Source organism: Papaver somniferum, unplaced genomic scaffold (assembly GCF_003573695.1).
Source record: "Papaver somniferum cultivar HN1 unplaced genomic scaffold, ASM357369v1 unplaced-scaffold_35, whole genome shotgun sequence".
Taxonomy (NCBI): Eukaryota; Viridiplantae; Streptophyta; class Magnoliopsida; order Ranunculales; family Papaveraceae; genus Papaver; species Papaver somniferum.
Window position 1 is genome coordinate 6,014,941 of NW_020645971.1, and position 11,560 is coordinate 6,026,500.

Genomic DNA, 11,560 nt, shown 5'->3' on the forward strand with positions numbered 1-11,560 from the left:
TAGGGTTTCTGAATCCAAGGATCATCATTCCAGATTCCAACCTTAATAATTTTACGACGCCTCATGGTCATTAATTTTATTAATTATGCTCGGTTCAACGACCAGTATTCTAATTAATATTTTTGGTACGCTGCCAATAATCCATCAGATGAGCAACACATGCTCAGACGATCAAATATTCAACAATTCATCACATGAGCAACACTTGCTCAGATGATAAATATTTGCTCAAACCAAGGAATATTGGTTCAACAATCAATATTCAACGATCCATCGAATGAGCAATACTTGCTCACTTCATCGTAAGAACTATACCTCTGTCTCATGACATGTTCAATTCATGAGTTTCAGAACATCATGTTCAACTCAGCAACTACATGGACTCATCGTCCCATCAAACCACGAAGTCATCAATTGACTAACAAACCACGAGACGTCAATCGTGTCACTTGGGGGATATCACTTAGGGTTTTGGTCTGGCGGTCTACGCACGTGTGTTGAAACATACGATGGAATGTGAGCAAGTCGTGCAATCAGTTGAAGGAATTCACGAGGTAGTGGGTGGAAAATCGACCAAGTCTCCACACGTTGAGCAACTGGTTTCAAACACGATCTCCACTTCCCCACTCCTTGATTCCATCAACTGTCACACTTCATGGATCATGGTGTCTAAAATTCCAGCAATATAAATAAGTCTCTGAATCATGATTGAATCATCACATCAGTATCATCAATCTCACGTCTCATCGACAACACGAGATCATCAACTCATCAATTGAGCAACTACTCTCAATTGAGCAATTTCAATCATTCAGAGCTTATCATATTCAGAATTCACACACCCACAATCTTTGATTACCATTGATTCCACACATTTCTCAGCTTCCCTCCTACAGATCAACCCATCCTCTCTTGTGACCGAATTTACTCTGGAACGGTCATTGTCTTGATTTAGGCCGGAGTACTACAGATTGATCTCTCGAATCTAAAGCACCCCCTTTGCAGCGGTGCATCTGTGTGAGGTTTAACATTTCGCTCGGTTCGAGGAGTCTCCTCCGTACGGTCGTCTCCTCAATTCCTTAAAAACCAGCAAATCGTTTTTCCCCATCTACAGATTGGCGACCACAGTGGGAGATCATTCTCTCGGTTGCAATCTCACAATTTCACAAGATGGTTGATCTCAGGTCGGGTTCAGTTACGAATCCTAACACAAACCGTGCTAGCACTAGCAACAACAACAATCAGAATATCCCGGAGACAATTCCGACCTCCAACACTGATGGTGGTGACATTACTCCTCCTCACGCCGAAGGTCATCCACTGTCCGGACGACACCCTGAAGAAGTCAGAGGAGATCCACCACCTACCATTGCTGATCTTATCAAAGCGCAGGAGACTCTTGCAAAGAATCAGACTGACATGGCTGCTACACAGGAGCTGTGTAATTATCTCAAAAATCTTACTGACAAGATGTCAGAGAAGACTCAAGAGAAGGGAAAGGAGAAGGAGAAATCCTCAGACGACGGTCCTGAAGTAATTCCAATTCATACAGTAGAAGACGACGAAGTCCACAAAACTGCTGCAGATAACTCAGCGAAGGGATCATAGAATTTCATCACTCGTGAGGATCTGGAGCACCTTTTGGAGAACCGTGGAAAAGAAAAAACATCGCATGACCATCGTCATCAACCTCCTTATCCTGCCGCTACGCAGAGGATTCCACTCCCCAGAGGTTACGTTTCTCCAACCTTCACCTTATATGATGGAACTGGCAATGCTCGGGAACATATCTCTCGTTTTCTCGAAGCCCTGGGAGAACATGAACATAATCATGTCGTTCGTCTCAAAGAATTCTCAAAATCTCTGAAAGGCAGAGCATACACCTGGTATAACAACATTGCACCAGGGACTATCAACAATTGGGGAGAAATGGTTAACGCATTCTACAGGAAATACTTCTTCGTGTCAGAACAAGTCACCCTCTCCGACCTTGGAAGGATGTTTCAGAGGGTCAGTGAAAATCCCAATGATTATGTGAAAAGGTTCAGAGTCCAAGCCCTGGATTGTCATGACCCAAACGTCACGGAGCAACAACTGGTGGACTTGTGCATCAATGGCATGCTCCCGGTCTACAGGGCCTTGCTGGAAAACCTTCGATTCCAGACTTTCTCAGAGCTTCACGAAGCTGCGAAGAGGTCGGCAACCACTGCACCCGCTCTTTTGGAAAGAGCAAAGTCTACAAAGACTGAGGATTCAAAAGACACTCGAGGAAGCAGGCGTTTGATCAACAAGCAGTACAACCTGCAACCTTCAACAAATGCTGTCGCAGAAGGGAGTAAGCGAAAAGCAGAACCACACACAAGCAGACTTCCTCCACCCCTTCAAAGGCACACAAGAAGGAGAATTCGAAAATCCCTCCTCAGCATACGGAAGATCCAGAAGCACCTGATTTTCCCTGTTCAATGGAAGAAGTTAATGAACTACTCGATGCCTGGATCAAGATGGTGCAATCAAATTCCTTATGTCAAGAAGGAACCAACTGAAGAGGCCATGGAAAATCCTCGGTATTGCCGCTTCCATAGATACGTCAGCCATCCCACAAGTGATTGCAAAATTTTGAAGCGCATATTCAAAGAAAAGGTCGAATCAGGAGAGCTCAACCTGGGGACTGAGGGAGTGCACAAAAACCCCTCCCAGTCAGAACTTTTACCATCTCTGAACCTCCTGTCAAGGAAGCGGTCCAATCTCTGATCGAACATGTCTGCGAGTTGTTGTATCTTTCGAAAGCTCAAAGGAAAGACATGTTTGCTGCACTGAACCACATCGTGTCCGGAAAACGTCTGGATCCAAGAAACCACCACCGAACCTTCAGCCACCGACAAAGAAATGTATGACTGGGGACTGCTCACCACAGTGCACATTAAAGGAAATGAGTTCAAAAGGGCGTTCGTCGATGTTGGTACCGCTGTCAACATCATCCCTTTGAAAACTCTCAGAGCTGCCGGTATTACTCGACAGGAAGCCACCCACGCTCCCATAGCAATTAGGGACCACGAAGGAATCTCCAGAGACGCATACGGCTTCATCACTCTCAAAGTTACGGAAAGATTGATCTGCACTGAGGCCAAGTTTTTCATAATCCGGGAAGACCCTGGATACGACATGGTCCTTGGAAGAACTTGGATTCATGCCGGAAGGATAACGATGCCTTCAACACATCCTGTCATCGACAAGGATTCCGAGTCGGAAGACGAAGCAGAGGACGCACCACCGTTTGAGCATCTAGAAGAAGTAAAAACTCTGATGGGACTTACGCAGGAACTTGGAGAAAATCCGCACACCTTTGTCAGAAGGTTTCGAGCTCAGGAAAGTCTTATTCCTCCTCATGCTCCAATATTACCAATGTTCAAATACGCTACTATGGTCCATGGACTTCTACCCATGATTTAGCAGTCATCAAAAGCTATGAGTGGGTAACTTCACCTCAACAATATTACACTCAATGGTTGGGTTCAGAACTTCTTCAAATCGGTCACTCCATCGAGAGGTTTATTGTTGAAGACCTGACTAAGCATGATCAACAATATGCTGGATACTCTCTTCCGCGCGAGTTTCCATATGTGCGACAATCGTGGAATTCCGTCAAACAGGGAATTCCGAATCAGCGGAAGATATTCAAGGCACGATCGACCAAGCCTAACAAGTTTCATGAAGGGGACCTGGTTCTCAAAGCAGTTCAGCGCGGTCTTCATTCTACAAGGAACTCCAATTGGGAAGGACCATTCATGGTCGCTAAGTCCGTGGCCGGAGGATACTACAAATTGATCAACACAGATGGCAGAACCCTACCAGTAATTCATGAAAATTGGCTCAAGGCGTTTATCTGAAATTATTGGACATTTAAGGTATTGGGGCGTTCGAAGCATTCATGGCGTTTGGATTTAACATTTAGGATTTTCTTTCATTTGTATTTCAATTCCTCCAAAACATTTGCAATACTCGCAATCAGTATTTGAATTCAGCAATTTATCAAAATTCAGTTCAATTTCGTAAAAGAAAATCTCTATCAAATCTACAAGAAAAATCCTTAACCATCAGTCAATCCAAAACCATCTAAATATCAAAACCCAAGTATAAACCTCACATCTCTCAGAAGTTCAGAAGTTCAAGAGATCAGCAAGAAAAGGCTTTCGCTCATCAGCATCCTTCAAGATTTGCAAAGCCGCCCTCTCCTTGTTCAACTCCTCGGTCAGCTTGGAAATCTTGTCCTCCTTCTCCTTCACAGCATCATTGGGAAAGGGTATGTTCTTCTCACATGAATCCTTGATAACGTTTATTTGCTTATGAAGCCATTTCACGTTGAGGCCAAGTATTTCTGAATTCTCCAAGTTAAACTCCCAATCAAAGAGTATATCTGGAGTCACGGTATTCCTGGGTATCGTATGTATATCACTCACGACACGCAAGATAACGCCTACTTGCATGGTTAAAGCATAAGCACGCCCAGGGTTCCTGTCAACGATCATGTGGCCAAACTTCTTCCATATCGTCTCGTACAAGCGTGCATATCCAATGGGAACGCTGAATCCACCGACCAGTTCATGATACAGGAGTGAAGTATTAAACGGAGGATCGAAAGCAACCCATATAGTTGGATATTCATACACTATTATACGGTTCTCAGTCATTGGAGCGGCTTCCACGACCAAAGCAACAGTTCCTTCGGTATTCTCCGATGCTATCTCGGTTTCTTTTATCACTGAGGCAACAACCATCTGGTTTTCCGTAACATCAAAAGCGACCTTCTCATGGCATCGAAGTGCAGGGATGACTGTCTCTTCATCAATAACTTCGGAAGGGTTAGAGTTATCATCATTGGCTCCAGTATCCTCAACTTCGGTATTTAGCACCTAATACGAAGATTACATGAGGTTAGAATCATGAAGCCAAAGGAGATTATGAAACACAGTATACCCGCAAGGAAATATCATCAAATTTCATCATACTACATTCAAGGCACGAGCAAATAATATGAAATTCATGAAAACACATTTTACGATGAGTCCGTCTGAAGAAACTGAACTCTGCCCTGTACCAAGAGACGAACTGGGAGCAATCTACAAGGAATATGAGGATGGGTCATATGCCATTCTCTTCGTATGGATTTCCTCTATGACGTCAAAATTTCATGACAATCCGATGAACGAGCGAGTAGATGTGGCCAAAATATCAAGTGATGCGCAATCTGAAAAACTTCTGGAAGTCTCCTGGAAGTTTATTATTTCGCCTTTTTCAGGATCTGAACGTGCTCAAAACTTAAAAAGCTTCTTTGATAAAGCTTGGAAATTTCCGGGCTTGAATTTTCACATGCAGATTATCAAAATCCGACTCCGGACGAAGATTCTACAACGTTTCTACTAAAAGCTGGGTTCTGAATTTTCTGACGACGAAATTCGACTAAGTTTTCATATATTCACATGGGTTCTCATTCATTCATTCACAAGTCGTCACTTTTATACTTCTATGAAGAATATACAGGATATATACTTACTTGAGGAGTCTCCAAAGTGTGTCCAAGGGGTTGGAATTGTCCACATCAACGACAAGAGGAACATCACTTCCATCCGACTCCGAATCTTTGGAATTACCTCCATTCCCATTCCCAGAGGATGATTGAGTTCCAGAATTCTCCATCTCCATGACGACATCCTCCTGTACACGTCCTTTACAATCAATATTTTCATGTATGAAGCACCACATTTGAACATGTGAAGAAATACTTACAGTTTCTCCGTCACTCAAATCAGCGATTGCTTGTTCAGTAGCAGAAAATTGAAGACCTTCAAGACTTGATGGAGTAAAATTCTGCAACAAAATTAACAACATTGGCTTCATGATTCTAATGTTAATAGCAATGAAAGTCACAGTAAGAAATATTGGGAACTCACCAAAGAACGAACTGGGGACTTCACGGTATTAGGTAACAACTTATAACTTTTGTTACTTCCTTCTCCTCCGTGAACAACTTCTCCAATATCTGAAAAATCTGCATGGATTAGAGGTCTTACGCTACGACTATCCTGTAAAGAATTCAATAACATGATCAGAATATAGTTACCATGGTTTCATAAAAGACATGTGGAGAATCTTACTTGAGAACATCCTGGAGATAATTTTCGTTTATCACCAGAAAGGTACTTCAGTCTTGGTCGACCAGAGATCATCTCAGCAGACGGAGGAATCTTCACTGGAGGTTGACTAACTGTCACGAATTCATGCAACCTCTCAAATTGTTGATGCCAGAATTCTATATAACCTGGGGTTACATATGCAAATCTATCAGAACCAGGAAACCAGTAACTACTCCCTTCCACGTGAGTGTGATCTAAACGAGACGCAAGCTGATCAACTGATGGTTTCCTTATCCGGGTAGTTGGAACACATTGATCCATACCCATTTGTCGATCCTCCCTATCAATGTTGTATTCTTCTACGGCCCACTCTCCATGCATAACGGATAACAAGTGACCAGGAGTACAGCTTAACATGAAGGATCTCTCACCATCATTCGGGTTGGCACCAGATTTCGTAGTCGTGCTCTCTCCAGTATTGAAAGTCGTTGGTTGAGAAACATAATCAGGAACCGACACCCACGGACGAAAGTCGAACTCCGATTCTTCATCCAAGACATCAATGAGGCGCGCTTTAGACCGAGGCTGCTTTGTAGACCAACGCATGATTCGGGCATTATCTTTCTCGGCGAAGATGTGACGGGCATCAGTATTTGGTCCTTGCAGGATATTACGTGGGATAGGCGCATAATTCTTGAAGTGTTCCCACATCAAAGCTTGAAGAAACATCGTGTTAACATAACACTCAATCTTCATGAAGCCATTCGACAGGCTGGAATATAACACCAAGGAGTCTAAGTTAGAATACAAGGAACCCAGGAATAAGCTACCTATTGGGAGTTTGTCACCTTGAGCCATCTTAATAGCAAAAGGGATTACGAAAGGCTTCAACAAATGTCCACTGTCTTCGAATATGTCTCTAGATAACCATAAGCATAAGAAAGCGGCAATAGGTAACATACCGGTGATGGGACTATCAGAAACTTCATCTCTTGGCCACCAACGTGTCAGCCAATGGGCATAACAACCTTTACTACCAGACTCCTTGTTCACTTCTTCCATCGCAGCTGTCAGAGTGTCAAAAACCACTTTTTACTCATCCGAAAGACCTCCAGAGAAATTACATGTAATCGGGAGATGCATCAAAGCATCCACATCTTCTAAGGTAACAGTAAATTCTCCCCATCTACATATGAAGGTGTGAGTGGGAACACACCAACGAGCCAGCAAAGCCATGATACTTTTCACATCATGATTAATAGACAAGTCTCCAGAAGCTTGAATAGCTCTCGTCACTTGTGCCTGGTTGAGCATAGCCCTGACATGAGGGAAACCCAACATATGCCTCGCCCATCCATAATTTTTTTCCAAAGGGCGTCGAGAAAGCTTAAACTCTATGGTCGATGCAAGGAAAAGCCTTCGTTCGAGACAAAGCCGTATTACCATCTTCGGGGTCACCAATTTCTTCTGAGTCACAGTCCTAGTGTTGATCAGAAGACGATATACTGGGGATTTGAGATATGCTTCAGCTCCTTTTGGATCCTCCTCAAAGAATGCGTCGTCTATATTAGGAATGTTCTTCACGCCAATGGAATCCTCCTCTTCCTCACCAATGGAGGTCTCGTCCATGCATGCATCATCCCTGGAGATGTCATCATCAGTATGCGATTCGTCCCTTGAAGTATCGTTGGCTAGGGAATTGGTCATTTTTGCTAAAACAACTGCAAAGTCCACATTAAATTCTACTTCAGTATGTTGTCCAGACATGAATCAAGGAAATACGACAAAAATGGTAACTCTTAACTCTTACCTTTTGTACTTCCACTAACAATAGTGATAGTAACGGCAGAGTTAACACCTCAAAATCGTTCGTCTCTTCGAAAACTGCAAAAACGAACGAAACTTTATTAATTTCGAAACTGATTTTTCATAAAATCACGGACACAATTTTCATAATGTGAACATTCACACAACTTACCTATGAAGTTTACAACAATAAAATATTCTATCATAAATATATTGTCTATCTTCGAAGAATCCTAAAAACCCACGTTTTGATTTTTCGAAAAAACAACAATTAATGCAACTTGCATACATAAATTTTCAAGGATTTTTATCTAATGAAAACAAATTCATGCAATTAAAATATACCATCATATTTTGCACAATATATGTCACGGCTGCATATAAAAAAAAAACTAATTTTCCTCCGTATCGTCGTTATTTGTCTTTAAAACGAAGGTTTATTTCGAAAATATTGTGAAAGCTCACATCTCATACATATGATAAAGTTTTGTATTTACATGAAAGCTCATAAGCAAAATTTTATCACTGGACACAAGTTCATCATACATATTTTCCTCCGTGTCGTCGTTATTTGTCTTTAAAACGAAGGATTATTCCGATTTAATGAAAATTCACTTCTTTTATGATGAAACCTTGGTATACATGAAGGCTCATACACTAAGTTTTATCACTGGTCCTAGGTTCATATTTTAAAAAAAATCTCTCTCGAAAATCAGGGATTATAGTTAGTTTTCAAAACTAACGATCGAACGAACATACGTTTTCAAAAAACGAGGGTTTTTTCATAAAACTCACACCAATATGTACACATGTATATAATTTCATATTGATCAAGTCATGAACAATTCATGAAGTTCTTAGAATCAGCAAACATAAAAAAAAAAACGTATCTGGGAGCGCTGTCCGGAAATTGGCCGACGGCGGCAACGACGGCGACCGGCGGCGGAAGGTGGATCGAGCGGCGGCGGAAACTCAATTTCTCCTGCTCGCGAAGATGGAAAGGTGATGAAGAGCTGGTCGTGGAGTTAAAAAAAGGATTAATCCCTTTTATATCAATTTTTATTTCCAAAACCTAATTTTCTAAGGATTTCCTTATTGGGCCCGACTCGCGAATCCTAACCGACCACGGACTCGTCGTCCAAACCAGCGGTTCAAAACCAATTTATGCTCATCAAACGACACTCCAATCATGATGTTGAAGCCTCCATCAAGTCGTGGTTCGCTCATGCTCTCTAAATCCGGTAACGTCTCAACTTGCGACTAAGTTCATTTACTGGTATTATTATGGCCGGAAAATCACCATTTAATGCTGACTGAGGAACACAGCTTTCCTCAGTAAGCATGGGACTTAATGTAGATGGTGGATTTTCAACAAGGGCTAAAATCGTAAACTCATGATTATATGAGCCTCTGGTTCAGCAATCAGACATGAGTATCGAGACATGGGTCTCTCATCGAATTCTCAACGGAGAGTACTTTCTCTCAGAGTACATGTAGATATGTAGTCTTACGACTGGACAACGGCATATCTCATGAATACTGAATACTTTCAGTGATCATTTCTATATAGTATCACGAGATGGACGGCTCCTAGACAGCTTGCTCTACTAGTATAGAGCGATAACGTCTTCAGGAACAAACAACGAGTTTACCCTGACTATGTAAAGGATATGACTTACTGACAAGCTCATATCGGGATAATTAATTCTCCTATACATCTTGCTCTGCTAGAATAGATCCACAAAGTTAATTACTCCTAATAACAATTGCTCCTATTCCATGGTCGAATCCACGACTGGTCCCATGGAATGGCAATAACAATTGCTCATATTCCATGGTCGAATCCACGACTGGTCCCATGGAATGGCAATAACAATTGCTCATATTCCATGGTCGAATCCACGACTCCCATGGAATGGCAATAACAATTGTTCTGATTCTATGATCGAATCCACGGCTTGATCTCATAGAATAGCAATAACTATATTATCTCATTACTCTGATTTCATGATCGAATCCACAACTGGTCTCATAAATGGTAATAGATAAATCTTAATTACTCTGATTCTATGGTCGAATCTACGATCCCATGGAATGGTAATGCTCACTTTATTATTCTGAATTCATAGTTGAATCCTCAGTTGATCCTATGAATTAATAATAAACATCTTACTACTCAGTTTTGCGAATTATTCTTCACTGAATTCCACAATTAGTAATAAATAATGAACAACTGGGCGTCTGAGATACCTCTAAGTAAGCCCTGATTCAAATGGTGAAAGTGTATTCAAGGACGATGCACTAATAGTCACCGTACGAACGAGTATTTCAAAATACAACGAAACGATGAACCTATGCAAAATAGGGAAGAAAATAATAAATAATTAAAGATATTGACCAAGGTGCTGGGAACATGGACACACGACCTACCGACCATGTCGTGGTCAGTTCCACGCCAGTTTGATATTTTTAATACATTTTTATTATTTTCCGTGATTTGATGAAATTATCTCATCTGATCAAATTTCCTTCGTCTCGAGGAAACTCCTCGTTTTCATGGTACTTCCATAGATCCATAAAAAATAATATAAAATTAAGGAAAGGAGTGTGGGGTGTGACCATTGGCCAACCGGCCATGCCTTGGTCCCAGCCGGCCCCACACCTCACGGTTCCTTATTATTTTATTATTATTATTTCTCTAATTTCATGAAAAACTCCTTGATTTCATGGTATTTTTTGCACAAATCATCATATAATAATAAAATAAAATAATGAAAACTTATGGGACCAGGCCACTAGCCGGCCGGCCATGCCCTAGCCGGTCCCACACGCCCTTTGATTTATTATTTTATTATTATTTATCCTATTTTTCCTTGAATTCATCAAATTCCTTGATTTTATGGTATTTCTCTCAAATTAGGAAAAATTCCCTCAAATCATCAAAAATACCTAAAAGTATTAAAAAATTATGAAAAACTCATGGGACCGGTCCATAGCCGGCCCGCCATGCCTCCATGGTCCCACACGCCCGTGTTTTTATTATTTTAATATTTTGCTTCCATGAACTCATGAAAACTCCTTCAATTCATGAAAACTTCCTAAATTCATCAAATTTCTCAAAATTCATGAATTTTTCATAAAATCATCAAAATATTATAAAATTAAGGAAAAAGCACCACGGGACCGTGGTCACGACCGGCCGACCACGGCGGTCCCACGCCTCCTCATTCCTTATTTTATAATTATTTTTCATCATCTCATGGTGTTTTCCTCAGTTTCGTCGAAACCCTAATTTTGGCATAATTTCTCGAATGGATGCTCAATTGCACGCCAGAAAATATCAAAATTCTCAGGACTGAGACGCGGATGCCTTGGGGACACGAGCACGCTATTTTGACCGACCAAGATTGGCTCTTTGGCTCACGGAAGCCGGTCCCATCAATTTTCACAGTTTTGACCTAATTTGCACAATTGCTCGTATTAGGTCCAAGACTCTTCCAAACACTTTGGATTTTCATGAAGTGATCGTCAGGCGGTCACGTGACAACCCAGGGCCGGTTTCATGACTCCATGGTCGGTCCCTCGCCTCGTCATAATTAATTAGGTTTTCTCACCTAAGGCTC